Raw genomic sequence first — 19,319 nt, 5'->3', positions numbered from 1 at the left:
TTGTCTGAGTGCGCTCTGCCCAGCTGGTTGGGAACTTTGAGGAGCTTCAGGTGCCCCAACCCCCTGGCTGCCTACTTAGCTCTGAGGCCTGCCACTGTGACATGCAGCCTGCTGCGCCTTTCTCCTAGCCTGCCAACACCAGTTCACAAACCTGCAGTCACTGTGCTGGCATCAGGCCAGCCAGAGGGAGGCCCCAACAACAACAGCTAGAGATGCAAAGCACAGAGGCTTACACCTGTGTGCTCAGCCCACTGGCTCTGACACCAGAGACAGGCACCGCAGACGGGAATCAGGAAACAGATCTTTCCTCACCCCAGGCACCAACACTGCTCCCCTATGACCCCCAGCCTCACTCTAGGGGCTGAACAGCTCCAGAAACTGGAGCTTCTGGACACTAGTGGGCACCACATAGAAATATGAAATGTCAAAAGAACATGGTTCAGATCAAAATCTCCAAACCCCAGAAAAAGGGTCAAATGAAACTGAACTCACCAATCTGCCTGAAAGAGGTTCAAAATAAAAATCATAAACATGCTTATGAAGGTACAGAAAAATATTCAAGAACTCAGGAACGAATTTAAGTCAGAGATTCAATCATTAAGAAATTCCGTATCTGAAATGAAACATACAATGGAGGGATTAAAAGCAGATTAGATGTAGTAGAAGAGATGGTAAATGGAATAGAAATTAGAGAAGAGGAATACAAAGAAGCTGAGGCACAAAGAGAGAAAAGAATCCCTAAGAATGAAAGAATATTGAGGGAATTGTGTGATGAATCCAAATGGAACAATATTCATATTACAGGGATACCAGAAGAATAAGAGAGAGAAAAAAGGATAGAAAGTGTCATTGAGTAGGTAATTGCTGAAAACTTCCCGAATCTGGGGAAGGAGATAGTCTCTCAAGACATGGAGGTGCACAGATCTCCCAACACAAAGGACCCAAGGAAGACAACATTAAGACGTATACTAATTAAAATGGCAAAAATCAAGGATAAAGACAGACTTTTAAAAGCAGCTAGAGAGAGAAAAAAGATCACATATAAAGGAAAACCCATCAGGCTATCATCAGACTTCTCAACAGAAACCTTACAGGCCAGAGGGAGTGGCAAGATATATTTAATGCAATGAAGCAGAAGGGCCTTAAACAAAAAATACTATACCCGGCAAGGTTATCATTTAAATTTGAAGGAGGGATTAAACAATTTTCAGGTAAGAAAAAGTTGAGAATTTACCTCCCACAAACCACCTCTACAGTACATTTTGGAGGGACTCCTATAGATGGAAGTGTTCCTAAGGCTAAATTGATGTCACCGAAGCGACAGACAAAGAGTACAGAGTATGATTCACAAATTATAAAGAATGTAGGGGAAGAAACAGGAGGGAAAAAAAAGAGAGAACCTTCAGGTTGTGTTCGTAATAACACACAAAGTGAGTTAAATTAGACTGTTAGATAGTAAGGGAATTACCCTTGAACCTTTGGTATCCACAAATCTAAAGCCCACAATCACAATAAGTACATACCTATCGATAATGACCCTAAATGTAAATGGTCTAATCAAAATGGTGAATGCACTAATCAAAAGACATAGAGTCACTGAATGGATTAAAAAACAAGACCCATCTATATGCTGCCTACAAGAGACTCACTTCAAACCCAAAGACATACACAGACTGAAAGTAAAGGGATGGAAAAAGATATTTCATGCAACTAATAGGGAGAAAAAAGCAGGAGTTGCAGTACTTGTATCAAAGTAGACTTCAAAACAAAGAAAGTAACAATAGGCAAAGAAGGACATTGCATAATGATAAAAGGGTCAGTCCAACAAGAGGATATAACTGTTATAAATATCTATGCACCCAAAATAGGATCACCTATATAAGTGAAACAAATACTAACAGAATTAAAGGGGGAAATAAAATACAATGCATTCATTTTAGGAGACTTCAACACACCAGTCACTCCAAAGGACAGATCAACCAGACAGAAAATAAGAGACAGAGGTACTGAAGAACATATTAGAACAGATGGACCTAACGGACATTTACAGAACACTCCATCTAAACGCAACAGGATACACATTCTTCTCAAGTGCACATGGAACTCTTTCAAGAATAGATCATATACTGGGCCACAAAAAGAACCTCAGTAATTTCAAAAATATTGAAATTGTACCATCCAGCTTCTCAGATCACAAAGGTATGAAACTAGAAATAAATTACACAAAGAAAATGAAAAATCCCACAAACACATGGAGGCTTAATAACATGCTCCTAAATAATCAATGGATCAATGACCAAATAAAAACAGAAATCAAGCAATATATGGAGACAAATGATGACAATGATTCAACAACACAAAATCTGTGGGATGCAGCAAAGGCCATGCTAAGAGGGAAATATACTGCAATATAGGCCTACCTCTGGAAAGAAGAACAATCTCAAATGAACAGTGTAAACTCAGAAGTAATGAAACTAGAAAAGGAAGAAGAAATGAGAGGCAAAGTCAGTAGAAGGAGGGACATAATAAAGATTAAAGCAGAAATAAGCAAAATTGAAAAGAATAAAACAATAGAAAGAATTAATGAAAGCAGAATAAACAAAATAGATAAACCCCTAGCCAGACTTATCAAGAAAACAAGAGAGTCTACACACATAAACAGAATCAGAAATGAGAAAGGAAAAATCACTACAGACACCACAGAAATACAAAGAATTATGAGAGAATACTATGAAAAATGATATGGTAACAAATTGGATAATCTAGAAGAAATGGACAACTTTCTAGAAAAATACAACCTTCCAAGGTTGACACAGAAAGAAACAGAAAATCTGAATAGACCAATTACAGAAAAGAAATTGAATTGGTAATCAAAAAACTACCTAAGAGCAAAATACCTGGACCAGATTGTTTCACTTCTGAATTTTATCAAACATTTAGTGAAAACCTAATACCCATCCTCCTTAAAGTTTTCCAAAAAGTAGAAGAGGAGGGAATACTCCCAAACTCATTCTACAAGGCCAACATCAGTCTAATACCAAAACCAGGCAAAGACACCACAAAAAAAAAAAAAGAAAATTACAGGCCAATATACCTGATAAACATAGATGTAAAAATACTCAACAAAATATTAGCAAATCGAATTCAAAAATACATCAAAAACATCATCCATCATGATCAAGTGGGATTCATCCCAGGGATGCAAGGATGGTACAACATTTGAAAATTCATCAACATCATCCACTACATCAACAAAAAGGACAAAACCACATGATCATCCCCATAGACGCCAAAAAAGCATTTGACAAAATTCAACATCCATTCATGATAAAAACTCTCAATAAAATGTGTATAGAGGGAAAGTACTTCAACATAATAAAGGCCATGTATCACAAACCCACAGCCAACATTATACTTAACAGTGAGAAGCTGAAAGCTATTCCTTTAAGATCGGGAACAAGGCAAGGATCCCCACTCTCCCCACTTTTATTCAACATAGTACTGGAGGTCTTAGCCATGGCAATCAGACAACACAAAGAAATAAAAGGCATCCAGATAGGCAAGGAAGAAGTCAAACTTTCCCTGTTTGTGGATGACATGATATTGTACATAAAAAACCCTAAAGAATCCACTCCAAAACTACTAGATCTAATACCTGAATTCAGCAAAGTTGTGGGATACAAAATTAATACACAGAAATCTGTTGCTTTCCTATACACTGATGACGAACTAGCAGACAGAGAAATCAGGAAAACAATTCCATTCACAATTGCATCAAAAAGAATAACTTAGGAATAAACCTAACCAAGGAAGTGAAAGACCTATACCCTGAAAACTATGGGACACTCTTAAGAGAAATTAAAGAGGACACTAATAAATGAAAATTCATCTCATGCTCTTGGGTAGGAAGAATTAATGTCTGCCTAAAGCAATCTACAGATTCAATGCAATCCCTATCAAAATACCTACAGCAATCTTCAATGAACTAGAGCAAATAGTTCTAAAATTCATATGGAATGACAACAGACCCTGAATAGCCAAAGCAATCCTGAGAAGGAAGCATAAAGCAGGTGGGATTATGCTCCCTGACTTCAAGCTCTTCTAAAAGCCACAGTAATCAAGACAATTTGGTACTGGCACAAGTACAGACCCATAGACCAGTGGAACAGAATAAAGAGTCCAGATATAAACTCAAACATATATGGTCAATTACTATACAATAAACGAGCCATGGATATACAATGAGGAAATGACAGCCTCTTCAACAGCTGGTGTTGGCAAAACTTTACAGCTACATGTAAGAGAATGAAACTGGATTGCTGTCTAACACCGTACATAAAAGTAAACTCAAAATGGATCAAAGACCTGAATGTAAGTCATGAAACCATAAAACTCTTAGAAGAAAACATAGTCAGAAATCTCTTGAATGTAAACATGAGCAACTTTTTCCTGAACGCATCTCCTCAGGCAAGGGAAACAAAAGCAAAAATGAATAAATGGGACTACATCAAGCTAAAAAGCTTCTGTACAGCAAAGAACAACATGAGTAGAACAAAAAGTGATCCTATAGTTAGGGAGAATATATTCGTAAGTGACATATTTGATAAAGGGTTAACATTCAAAATATATAGAGAGTTCACACCCCTAAACACCCAAAAAGCAAATAACCCAATTAAAAAATGGACGGAGGCGGAATATATTTCTAAATGACATACCCGACAAGGGCTTAACATCCAAAATATATAAAGAACATACATGCCTTACCACCCAAAAAGCAAATAACCTGATTAACAAATGGGCAGAGAATATGAAGAGACAGTTCTCCAAAGATGAAATTCAGATGGTCAACAGACACATGAAAGATGCTCCACATCACTAATCATCAGGGAAATGCAAATTAAAACCACAATGAGATATCACCTCCCACCAGTATGGATGGCCAGCATCAAAAAGAATAAGAACAACAAATGCTGGTGAGGATGCGGAGAAAGGGGAACCCTCCTACACTGCTGGTGGGAATGTAAGCTAGTTCAACCATTGTGGAAAGCAATATGAAGGTTCCCAAAAAACTAAAAATAGAAATACCATTTGACCTGGGAATCCCACTCCTTGGAATTTACCCAAAGAATACAACTTCTCAGACTCAAAAAGACCTATGCACCCCTGTTTATTGCAGCACTATTTACAATAGCCAAGATACGGAAGCAACCTAAGTGTCCATCAGTAGATGAATGGATAAAGAAGGTGTGGTACATATACACAATGGAATACTATTCAGCCATAAGAAAGAAACAAATCCTACCATTGGCAACAACATGGATGGAGCTGGAGGACATTATGCTCAATGAAATAAGCTAGACGGAGAAAGACAAATGCCAAATGATTTCCCTCACTTGTGGAGTATAATAATGAAGCAAAACTGAAGGTACAAAATGGCAGCAGACTCAGAGACTCCCAAGAATGAAGTAGTGGTTACCACAGGAGAGGGGTGTGGGAGAGTGTGTGGGGAGGGAGGGAGGGAGAAGGGGTTGAGGGGTATTATGTTTAGTACACATGGTGTGGAGGATCACAGGGAGAACAGTGTAGCACAGAGATGGCACAGAGTGAATCTGTGGCATCTTGCTGCACTGATGGACAGTGACTGCATTGGGGTATGGGTGGGGACTTGATAATATGGGTAAATGTAGTAACCACATTGTTTTTTCATGTGAAATCTTCATAAGAGTGTATATCAATCATACCTTAATAAAAATTTTTTTTTAATGGACAGAGGATATGAACAGACAGTTCTCCAAAGAAGAAATTCAGATGACCAACAGGCACATGTAAAGATGCTCCACATTGCTAATTATCAGGGAAATGCAAATTAAAACCACAATGAGATACCATCTCACACCAGTTAGGATGGCCAACATCCTAAAGACAAGAAACAACAAAAGCTGGCAAGGATGCGGAGAAAGGGGAACCTTCCTGCACTGTTGATGGGAATGTAAGTTAGTTCAACCATTGTGTAAAACAATCTGAAGGTTCCTCAAAAACTAAAAATTGAAATACCATTTGACCCAGGAATTCCACTCCTAGGAATTTACTCAAAGAAAACAAGATCCCTGATTCAAAAAGACATATGCACCCCTATGTTTATCACATTACTGTTTACAATAGCCAGCAACCTAAGGGTAGATGAATGGATAAAGTAGATGAATGGATAAAGAAGAGGTGGTACATATACACAATGGAATATTATTCAACCATAAGAAGAAAACAAATTCTACCATTTGCAACGACATGAATGGAGCTAGAGGGCATTATGCTCAGTGAAATAAGCCAGGTGGAGAAAGACAAGTACAAAATGATTTCATTCATTTGTGGAGTATAACATCAAATTAAAACTGAAGGAACAAAACAGCAGCAGACTCACAGATTCCAAGAAGGGGCTAGCGGTTACCAAAGGGAAGGGGTTGGGGAGGGAGGGAATTAAGGGGCATTATGACTAGCACACATAATGTAGGTGGGTCATAGGGAAGGCAATATAGCATGGAGAAGACAAGTATTGACTCTATAGCATCTTAATAGTGATGGACAGTGACTGCAAGGGGTTGTGTTGGGGGGACTTTATAATATGGGTGAATGTTGTAACCATAATGTTGCTGATGTGAAACCTTCATTAAGATTGTATATAATAATACCTTAATAAAAAATATAAAATATATTTCTTACAATTATATTACAGTCACTCCCAATTCATCTCTCCTCCTGAAGCCCTGACAATCACTCACGTGCTTTCTGTGTCTATGGATTTGCCTATTCTACATATTTCATTTAAATGGAATTATGTAATATGTGAGCTTTTGTATGTGACTTCTTTCACTTAGTGTGTTTTCAAGGTTCATTTGTGTTGCACCATCTATCAGTACTTAATTACTTTTTATGACTAATACTCCATTGTACAGATATATCACATTTTGTTTATCCATTCATCCACTGGACTTTTGGGAATTTCCACCTTTTGGCTATTGTGAATAGTGCTATGAACTTTTCAAGTACAACCTTCTCGTCTTTTTAGTGGTTCACTCTTGGTCTCTATACACAGGCATGTTCAGTTCCCAGGTGAGCTCAATGGGTACTGTCTGTAAATTTTCAAAATTCTCTCTCTGAGTTCTCTTTTCTTCAGTATTTTGACATATGAACTATAGCCATTGTGGTTTCTACTTATAGCAACATGTCCTTAACTCAGGGAGTTTGGCACACTGTGCCTTGATTCCCCTTCCCTGAACCACAGCCTGGAAACTCTCTCCACACAGTTAACTGGGCAGTTGTAGGACTTGACTGACCTTATTTCTTTCCTGTGTCTCAGGGTTTACTGTCCTTCATTGCTTGATATGCCATTCCAAATATCTCCATGAATGTATCAAAGCACATAAACATAGATATATTTAGAGTTTCCAGGTATATGTATGTATATATTTCCTTGCAATGAAATTTTGGTTACAAAGATGATTGCTGGGCAGTGAAACAATATGTTGAAAAATAATGTGATTTATGGGGTGCTGTTGTCTCCCAAAGTGTTTTCCTGAAAGCTTATTGATACTTAAAATTCTCTTAATGAAAAGCAGTATTTTCATTTCACCATTAGGTATACAAAACTTCAAAAATAAACATTTAGATGATGTACTACATTGCCTCAAATTTTTTAAATTTAGCAAGTGAAGTTTAATTTATCCATCCATCAAAAGTCTTTCTTCTAACCAAAACTGTCCTCATGATTTCCTATCTTAAAATATCTCTTGCCTCCCAGTGTCCATAACTTTAGCATGGCATGAAAGGCCAATTCGATCCTAACCTACTTTTCATTCGCACCCCCTTTGTTTTTTAATTGAAGTATAGTTGACATACAATATTATATTGGTTTCAGGGTTAACAACATAGTGATTGAACATTCATGTACATTACAAAATGTGCACCACAATAAGTCTAATTACCATCTGTCAGCTTACAAAATTATTACAATATTATTGACTATCCCCTACGCTGTACTTTACATCTCCATGATTTATTCATTACGTAACTGGAAGTTTGTGCCTCTTGATCCCCTCCATCTATTTTGCCAGTTTCCCCCACCTCCTTCCCTTCTGGCAACCACCAGTTTGTTCTATTTATGACTCTATTTCCATTTTGTTTTGTTTGTTCATTAGTTTTGCTTTTCAAATTCACCAGGTAAGTGCAATTATTTGTCTGTTTCTGTCTGACTAATTTCACTTACCATATTATCCATTCATCCTTCAGTGGACACTTAAGTTGTATCTTGGCTATTGTAAATTATGCTGCAGTGAACGTAAGGATACATATGTCTTATTGAATTAATGTTTTTGTCTTCTTCAGATAAATACCCAGGAGTGGAATTGCTGAATCATGTCATAGTTCTATTTTTAATTTGTTGAGGAACCTCCATACTGCTTTCCACAGTGACTGCACCATTTACGTTACCACCCCTAGTACACGAGGGTTCCCATTTCTCCACATCCTCAGTAACAGTTGTTATTTCTTATCTTTTTGATACTAGTCATTCTAACAGGTATAAGGTGATAACTCATTTCGATTTGCATTTCCCTGAGGATTAGCAATGTTGAGCATCTTGTCATGTGTTTGGACATGTGTATGTCTCCTTTGGAAAATGTCTATTCAGGTCCTCTGCCCATTTTTTTAATCAGATTGTATGGTTTTTTTACTATGGAGTTATACAAGTTCTTTATATATTTTGGATATTAACTCCTTGTCAGATATATCATTTGCAACTATTTTCTCCCATTCAGTAGGTTGCCTTTTGTTTTGTTGATGGTGTCCTTTGCTGTGAAAAAGCTTTTAAGTTTGATGTAGTCCTAGTTGTTTGCTTTCATTTTAGTTGCCTTTGCCTGAGGAGACAGTTCCCAAAAAATATTGTTAAGACCAGTGTCCAAGAGTTTACTGTCAGTGTTTTCTTCTAGGCATTTTATAGCTCAGGCTTACATTTAGGTCCTTAAACCATTTTGAGTTTATTTTTCTATATGGTGTAAGAAAGTGGTCCACTTTCATTCTTTTGCATGTAGCTGTCCAGTTTCCCAGCACCATTTATTGAAGAGACAGTGTTTTCCCCATTGTTTATTCTTGTCTCCTTTGTTGTGGATAAATTGACGATATACACATGGGCTTATTTCTGGTCTCTCTATTCTGTTGCATGATCTATGTGTCTGTTTTTGTGCCAATACCATACTCTTTTATTTTTTTAATATAACCCTCGGTTTCTTTTTTTTTTTTTTGAGAGGGCATCTCTCATATTTATTGATCAAATGGTTGTTAACAACAATAAAATTCTGTATAGGGGACTCAATGCACAATCATTAATCAACCCCAAGCCTAATTCTCAACAGTCTCCAATCTTCTGAAGCATAACAAACAAGTTCTTACATGGTGAACAAATTCTTACATATTGAATAAGTTCTTACATGGTAAATAGTGCAAGGGCAGTCATCACAGAAACTTTCGGTTTTGATCACGCATTAACTATAAACAATCAGGTCAAATATGAATATTCGTTTGATTTTTATACTTGATTTATATGTGAATCCCAAATTTCTCCCTTATTATCATTATTATTATTTTTTTTAAATAAAATGCTGGAGTGGTAGGTAGATGCAAGATAAAGGTAGAAAACAGTTTAGTGCTATAAGAGGGCAAGTGTAGATGATCAGGTGTGTGCCTATAGACTAAGTATTAATCCAAGCTAGACAAGGGCAACAAAACTTCCACGGATGCAGAAGATTTCTCTCAAAACGGGGGGTGAGGTTCTAAGCCTCACCTCTGTTGATCCCCAATTTCTCACCTGATGGCCCCCCTGCGACTGTGCCTGTCTTAGGTTGTTCCTCCCTTGAGGAATCTTACCCATCTCTGGCTAACCAGTCATCTTCTGGGGCCATACAGGGAAATGTAAAGTTGGCAAGTGAGAGAGAAGCAATATTGTTTGAAGAGGTTAGCTTTTTACTTCTTTACAGATTTATGCCCTGTGGCTTTTATGCCCAGCATTTGTCTTGAGGTATCTTTACCACTTGGCAGAATTATGATACTTGGTAATTTCGTTATGAGGCACAAATACTACTTAAGGGTTGTAATTAGGAAGGAAGAAGAAAACCTATAGAAGTAGCAGACGGAAGAAAACATGGGAAGATTGAGTATTTCTTTGACATATCTTCTTGTAGAGTAACATAAGCATGTAAAGGTTTTAAACTACTAATTAAATTGCACACACACATTAACGTAATAGGAATACAGCTACATAACCAAAGCAGACCTACAATTACCAGCCATCTCCAGTGAAACCAAGAAAATGAGTTAGGCACCGTAGGCATTTGTGAAAACTTATCAATGATATGATGGATATTGTCTAACTGAATTTGAATAGTTTGAGAAAAATCAGACAAATTAAAATAACACATTCCTGGGAAACATTCCTGGGAACTGTTCACATCCCATATGTTCTTTTAACAGTAGGTAGTCTATAGTCGCAAGATTTTGGAGCGCTGCAACTTGCACTTCTCCTAATTCTTGGTTGAGTTCCAACAGTATAGATCCAGTCAAATTTGTTGTTTTACTGTATGCACAGGCCAGCTTAGATATCTCCTTCTTCATTCCAATGGCAAGTCCAGGAACCGGTGGGATGACTGCAGCTACAACTGCAACAGCACCAAGATCTTTGTTGAAGTTTTTTGACGATCATCTTCTGGAATGACTCTTCCAGAGACTGTTGATGTTGGAAGTTCTTCTTCATATCGTATCTTAATTCGTTTTCTGGGTAGCCAAATTAGGCTTTGATCCTCTGTATAAACACAAACAAACCCTTTGCCCACACTTTGATATGCCCTTTATATCATTGTGAAGAACTTATTATAGATCACCACATAGGAACTGCTTTTTTTTAAGAGAAAGGAATATTATCAGAAAAATGTACTTCCATAGCTGATCATCTGACACCCTTTAAGTGATCAAAATTAAGGATATTTAAAGCATGCATTAATTGTTGATTTACAGTTAGTTTTATCCTGTCAGGGAGTAATCCCCCTTTTGGTTTTTTTTTGTTTGTTTGTTTTTTTGTTATCATTAATCCCCAATTACATGAAGAATATTATGTTTACTAGGCTCTCCCCTCTAGCCAGTACCGTACTCTTTAGATTACTATAGCTTGTGTTATAGTTTGGAACCTGGGAGCCTGGTACCTCTGGCTTTGTTGTTCTTTCTAAAGATTCCTCTTGAGGCTATTCAAGGTCTTTAGTAGTACCATACAAATTTTAGGATTATTTGTTCTAGTTCTTTGAAAATGTTATTGGTATTTTAGTAGTAATTGTACTGAGTCTGTAGATTCCATTTATTTGTATCATTTTCAGTTTCTTCCATCATTGTCTAGCTTTCAAAGCATATATTTTATACCTCTTTGGTTTAATTTATGCCCAGGTATTCTTTCTGATGCAATTATAATGGGATTTTTTTCCCTTAATTTCTCTTTCTGATAGTTCTTTATTATTCCATAAAAATGGAACAGATTTCTGTATAGATTTCTTTTTGTGTCATACAACTTTACTGAATTCACTTTTATTTCTAATAGTTTTTTGGTGGAATCTTTAGGGTTTTCTACATATAGTATCATGTCATCTGCAAATAGTGACAGTTATTTCTTTTTACCAACTTGAATGCCTTTTATTTCTTTTTCTATTCTGTTTGCTATGGCTAGGACTTCCAGTACTGTGTTGAATTAAAGTGGAGAGCATAAAAAGAGTATCTTATTCCTGATCTTAGAAGAAAACATTTCCCCTCTTCACCACTGAGAATGTTAGCTCTGAGTTTGTCATTATGGCCTTTATTATTTGAGATGTGTGCCCTCTACGCACTTTATGGAGAGTTTTCAATGTCTCTTGTAGCCCCTCCCCAAGTCCTCACAGCCCCCTCTGCACCAAGCTTACTCCTGCTGTACCACTTGTTACTATTCTGTTTCTCAGTCTCCTTTACTTCTTTTTCTGATTGTTCTGTAAATGTTGACATCCCCCAGAGTTTTGTCTTGGCACTACTCTTTTCTTACTAAGTCTTACTTCATCTTGTTCCATGGCTTCAGCTACCACCTATAATATAACATTTTCTTGTAAGACAGAGTAAGTCTGTCAGAGATTTATGTGGTAAGTATACATATAATCATAATTCAAAGAATAAAAAAAGGATATTCAGCAAATAGCAAGTCCTCCCTACTTTCTTCATACCATCTTGTAAACATCCCTACTTAGTCTTCCTTAGTTCTACTGACTTGATACAACCTCTTATCATCTGTCATCTGCATTATTTTAGTAACCATTTGATTGGCATTATTCCTATTCTTTAGTTCTCCACCTGTTTCCCAGAGTGTTCTTTCTAAATCTGGCTTTTTTTTCTCCCACAGAGTTGTTTCTGTTTTCTAAGATTAATGATTATAAGACATTCTGTTAATTTCCTGCCTACCTATGCAGTTTCAGCTTATGTTATACCATATATACACATACCACTATGCTCCCATCATATGTAACTACTTGTGCTTTTGTCCACATATATTACTTCTTGTGCTTTACTTGTAATTCTGCAAGTGCTCTGCTATTTTATGCCTCCCTGCTTTTGCACACTGTGATCTCTTGTTCCCATGCATTCAGTGTACCCATGTCTACATCAGATACTTGTCCTTCAATATCAATTTCAAGTGTCATCTTCACTATTAAGACTCTTCTAACTCCCAGGCAAAAATGACATATATCCCCCTATACCATATATACATACATACATATATACATATATCTTGTTGACATGACTGTAGTTTCTCAAGGGGAGGGACTCCTTTTATTTGTCTGTATATCTCTACCACTTAGCACATTGGCTGTTTCTAGTATGTAGTAAATAGATGATTGTTGAAGGGTTAATTTCTGATATTTATGGGTCAAAGTAGATAAAAGAATTGGGAAACACTAAAGTGAACCCATAGTGGATTTAGTGTCCCAGCCGAGAAGGCCAAAGGATGAGGAAGTAATCAGAGCTGCTGATTAAACTGAAAAGAATAAAAAACCTTACAGTATCATGGACTCAACTATATGCCTTATACCACGTATGGAACCACAGCAGAGTATATGTCAGCTCTAGCCACCACTACCATAAAAAAAATACCCTGTTTGCATGGGATCAGTAGAATCATTAGCCTTTATTGAAAACATTGAGAAAATTTTTGTTTTATTTCATTTTTGTTTTAGTGTGAAAGGGGAAAATTCAGCAGCTGAGTAAAAAAAGAGATAATAAAGATAAGAATACATGTTTGTGGTACTGTATCATATGTTACTATATTCACTTAACCATTGGGGTATGAAACAGGGCTTTCAAGTTAGGTAGACTGGCTTATATGGCTTTAGGCAAGTTATTTAACCTCTGTAATCCTCACATTTTCAACTGTTGAAGTGGGAGTAATATGCTATATACATGTTTGCCCCAAGAATTAGAAATAGACCAATCTTATATAAGCACTTAACACACTAACTGGCATATGTTATTCACTCATTCAGTGCAGACAGGTCTTTCTGTCCTGTGTTTCATTTATTTTTCTGCTGTTGGCAATAGTATTGATAAAATAAGTATTTATTGATATTTTATTAACATTTTAATTAATATGGTTATATTAATATTAATAACTTTATGAAAGAAATAGTTCCAGAACTGGAATAAACAATGTTTATTTTGCCTACTTGGAAATGCAGTGAACGAATCAAATGAATTTTAATGCAAGACAGTAAGATTTTGTAATGATAATTTAAGTAATTTCTATAAAGAGGTGCATGGAAGTAAAACTGCAGTTCTGAAGAGTAATCAATTGCTCTGTAAAAGTGTATTTAATTGCATACAAACTAAGCATTTTAGGAGAATTATGAAAAACAGAATATTTTTAAACTAATAAAAACTTCAAATTAACCAGAATTGTTGTTTAGAGAACATAAATTACTGATAAAATTCAACTAATTTTGCTGCATCTGTATATAAGAGCAAAAGTTAACTCATAATATGGAAAAAGACAGTGAAGATAAGCATTACATAACAGCAATGATTACAGTCTTCATTAAAATTTTTGAGTAAATTTATTAAAATCAAAATTATATGAATATGAGGGTGGAAAAAGATATTTCATGGAAACAATAGGGAGAAGAAAGCAGGTTTTGCAGTACTTCTTTCAGACAAAATAGACTTCAAAACAAAGAAAGTAACAAGAGACAAAGGACATTACATAATGATAAAGGGATCAGTCCAACAAGAGGATATAACCATTACAAATATCTATGCACAGAACACAGGAGTACCTACATATGTGGAACAAATACTAACAGAATTAAAGGAGGAAATAGGATGCAATGCATTCATTTTAGGAGACTTCAACACACTACTCACTCCAAAGGACAGATCAACCAGACAGAAAATGAGTAAGGACAGAGGCACTGAACAACACATTAGAACAAATAGACCTAACAGACATCTACAGACTTCAACACCTGGAATATAAGAACAAAGCAAAAACTAAAGGAACAAAACAGTAGCAGACTCACAGAACCCAAGAATGGACTAACAGTTACCAAAGGGAAAGGGGCTGGGGAGGATGGGTGAGAAGGGAGTGATAAGGGGAATAAGGGGCATTACGATTTGCACACATAATGTAGGGGCAGGGCATGGGAAAGGCAGTATAGCACAAAGAAGACAAATAGTGACTCTATAGTGTCTTACCATGCTGATGGACAGTGACTATATTGGGGTATATGATAGAGACTTGATAATGGGGGAATCTAGTAACCACAGTGTTGCTTGTGTAATTGTATATTAATGATATCAAAATAAAAAATAAAAATAAATAAGAAAAAGAACTCTCCACCCAAAAGCAGCAGGGTACACATTCTTCTCAAGTGCACATGGAACATTTTCCAGAATAGAACACATACTAGGCCACAAAAAGAGCCTCAGTAAATTCAAAAAGATTGAAATTTTACCAACCAACTTCTCAGACCACAAAAGTATAAAAGTAGAAATAAATTGTACAAAGAAAAGAAAAAGACTCAACACATGGAGGCTTAACAATGTGATCCTAAATAATAAATGGATCAGTGACCAAATTAAAACAGAGATCAAGCAATATATGGAGACAAATGAAAAGAACAGCACAATGCCCCAACTTCCGTGGGATGCAGTGAAGGCAGTTCTAAGAGGAAAGTGTATACCAGTACAGGCCTACCTCAGGAAAGAACAACAATCCTATATGAACAGTCTAAATTCACAATTATTGAAATTGGAAAAAGAAGAAAAAATGAGGCCCAAAGTCAGTAGAAGGAGGGACATAATAAAGATCAGAGAAGAAATAAATAAAATTGAGAAAAATAAACCAATAGAAAAAAATGAATGAAACCAAGAGCTGGTTCTTTGAGAAAATAAATAAAATAGATAAACCCCTAGCCAGACTTATTAAGAAAAAAAGGGAATCTACACACATAAACAGAATCAGAAACGAGAAAGGAAAACTCATGATGGACACCACAGAAATAACAAAGAATTATTAGAGAATACTATGCAAATCTATATGCTAACAAACTGGATAACCTGGAAGAAATGGACAACTTTCTAGAAAAATACAACCTTCCAAGACTGATCCAGGAAGAAACAGAAAATCTAAACAGACCAGTTACCAGCAATGAAATTGAATTGGTAGTCAAAAAGCTACCCAAGAACAAAACACCCAAGCCAGACAGATTCACCGCTGAATTTTATCAGACATTTAGAGAAGACATAAAACCCATTCTCCTTAAAGTTCTCCAAAAATTAGAAAAGGAGGGAATACTTCCAAACTCATTCTATTAAGCCAGCATCATTCTAATACCAAAACCAGACAAAGACACTACAAAAAAGAAAACTATAGACCAATATCCCTGATGAACATAGATGCAAAAGTACTCAACAAAATATTAGCAAACTGAATTCAAAAATACATCAAGAGGATCATACACCATGACCAAGTGGGATTCATCCCAGGGTTACAGGATGGTACAACATTCGAAAATCCATCAACATCATCTACTACATCAACAAGAAGAAGGACAAAAACTGCATGATTATTTCCATTGATGCTGAAAAAGCATTTGACAAAATTCAACATCCATTCATGATAAAAACTCTCAACAGAATGTGTATAGAGGGAAAGTACCTCAACATAATAAAGGCCATATATGACAAACCCACAGCCAACATCAGACTTAACAGCAAGAAGCTGAAAGCTTTTCCTGTAAGATGAGGAACAAGACAAGGATGCCTACTCTCCTCACTTCTATTCAACATAGTTCTGGAGGTCCTAGCCACGGCAATCAGACAACACAAAGAAATAAAGGCATCCAGATTGGCAAAGAAGAAGTCAAACCATCACTGTTTGCAGAAGACATGGTATTGTACATATAAAACCCTAAAGAATCCATCCAAGACTACTAGAACTAATAAATGAGTTCAGCAAAGTTACAGGATACAAAATTAATACACAGAAATCTGTTGCATTCCAATACACTTACGAAGCACTAGCAGAAAGAGAAATCAGGAAAACAATTCCATTCACAATTGCGTCAAAAAGAATAAACTACCTGGGAATAAACCTAACCAAGGAAGTGAAAGACCTATACCCGGAAAACTACTGGACACTCCTAAGAGAAATTAAAGAGGACACTAATGAATGGAAATTCATCCCATGCTCTTGGGTAGGAAGAATTAATATTGTCAAAATGGCTGTCCTGCCTAAAGCAATCTATAGATTCAGTACAATCCCTATCAAAATACTGACAGCATTCTTCAACAGACTGGAACAAATAGTTCTAAAATTCATATGGAATGACAAAAGACCCCAAATAGCCAAAGCAATCCTAAGAAGGAAGAATAAAGCAGGGGGGGATCTTGATCCCCAACTTCAAACTCTACTACAAAGCCACAGTAATAAGACAATTTGGTACTGCTACAATAACAGACCCAAAGACCAATGGAACAGACTAGAGAGTCCAGATATTAACCCAAGCATATATGGTCAATTAATATATGATAAAGGTGCTCTGAATATACAGTGGGGCAATGACAGCCTCTTCAACATCTGGTGTTGGCAAAACTTTACAGCTACATGTAAGAGAATGAAACTGGATTACTGTCTAACTCCATACACAAAAGTAAACTTGAAATGGATCAAAGACCTGAATGTAAGTCATGAAACCATAAAACTCTTAGAAGAAAACATAGGCAAAACTCTTGAATATAAACATGAACAACTTCATGAACATATCTCCATCAGCAAGGGAAACAAAAGCAAAAATGAACAAGTGGTACTATATCAAACTAAAAAGAAGGACACCATCAGTAGAACAAAAAGGCATCCTACAGTGTGGGAGGATTTATTCATAAGTGACATATCCGATAAGGGGTTGATATCTAAAAATATACAAAGAACTCATGCACCTCAACAAACAAAAAGCAATCATCCACATCGCTAATTATCAGAGAAATGCACATTAAAACCACAATGAGATATCACCTCACACCAGTTAGGATGGCCAACATCCAAAAGACAAACAGCAAATGTTGGCAAGGATGTGGAGAAAGGGGAACCCTCCTACACTGCTGGTGGGAATGTAAATTAGTTCAACCATTGTGGAAAGCAGTATAGAGGTTCCTCAAAAACTATAAACAGAAATACCATTTGACCCAGGATTTCCACTCCTAGGAATTTACCCTAAGAATGCAGGAGCCCAGTTTGAAAAAGACATATGCACCCCTATGTTTATCGCAGCATTATTTATAATAGCCAAGAAATGGAAGCAACCTAAGTGTCCATCAGTAGATGAATGGATAAAGAAGGTGTGGTACATATACACAATGGAATATTATTCAGCCATAAGAAGGAAACAAATCCTACCATTTGTACCAACATTGATGGAGCTAGAGGGGATTATGCTCAGTGAAATAAGTAAGGCAGAGAAAGACAAGTATCAGATGATTTCACTCATTTGTGGAGTATAAGAACAAAGCAAAAACTGAAGGAACAAAACAGCAACAGACTCACGGAAACCAAGATTGCACTAATAGTTACTAAAAGAAAAGGGACTGGGGAGGGTGGGTGGGAAGGGAGGGATAAGGGGAAAAAGGGGCTTTGCGATTAGCACACATAATGTAGGGCAGGGGGCATGGGGAAGGCAGTATAGCACAGAGAAAACAAGTAGTGATTCTATAGCATCTTAGTATGCTGATGGACAGTGACAGTAATGGGGTATGTGGTGGGGACTTGATAATGGGGGGAATCTAGTAACCACAATGTTGCTCATGTAAGTGTATATTAATGATACCAAAATTTTAAAAAATGAAATAAATTATATGAGTATGTATGAATAAATAATAATGGCTAGCAATTTTGAGTGCTTACTTTGTACCAGTCATAATACTTCATGAAACTAAGTATAGAAATATTACTTCAGCTATCTGGAATTTCCTGAGTGTGAGAGACTCCTGAGTTTACCAGCTTCCCAACCCTCTTGGGCCTGAAAGAAGCTCTCCCGACTGTGTGGGCTTCCATTAGATTGACAAATATGTCAGAGAATAATCAAAGAATTAGAAAAATGGCTCAATACAAAGTCAACTCTGTCTGTTCTTGGGTTCCTGATGGATATGCTGTTGGCATAGTTAGCATGTTAATCATTATAATATATAGTCCCTCTGCTCTTCAAATATGAACTTCTCACCAGGTGATCAAAGCCTCAGAAAACTCTCCATAAAATTGACCTGAAATTGATTTGAATTTGGACTTATTTGAATAGAAGTTTGACCCTTTATAATTAAAAATGTAACTGCAACGTGGACAAATAGCTATTATACTCTTTTGACTGTCATCACATAATAAGAAGTGCATCTTACATAGCAACCCCTTATATATTTGTGCATGTATTTGTGTGTATGCACATATAGATATATGTGTATATGTATGTATCTGAAATAGTTTTCACAACAGTGAATACCCTTAACCAATGTCACACATTCTATTAGTTGCTATCCTCTTCTGTTTTTTTCTTCTTTTTTTTAATACTGCTTGCAACCCACTGTATAAAAACACTCATCTGGACAGATAATGTAACACATTTTTTCTCCTTATGGAAGCCTTCTTGAGAAATCAGCTTAGGATATGAGAAGAGAGAAAAAGTTTATGTAAAAATGAGTAAAGTATGTTAAAGAAATAGAGTCATCTGGTG

At 36.4% G+C, this 19,319-nt stretch overlaps 1 protein-coding gene across 9 annotated transcripts in view; it reads left to right on the top strand.

Annotated features, from left to right (window-relative positions):
- The window catches only part of PIBF1 (progesterone immunomodulatory binding factor 1), a 221,404-nt gene that overhangs the window by 148,844 nt on the left and 53,241 nt on the right, over nucleotides 1-19,319 (top strand). The gene's annotated exons all lie outside the window — the stretch shown is intronic.

This window comes from Manis javanica, chromosome 9, assembly GCF_040802235.1.
Source record: "Manis javanica isolate MJ-LG chromosome 9, MJ_LKY, whole genome shotgun sequence".
NCBI classification, from domain to species: domain Eukaryota; kingdom Metazoa; phylum Chordata; class Mammalia; order Pholidota; family Manidae; genus Manis; species Manis javanica.
Note: the sequence above shows the minus strand (reverse complement) of the source record. Positions and strands in the feature narration are given on the sequence as shown.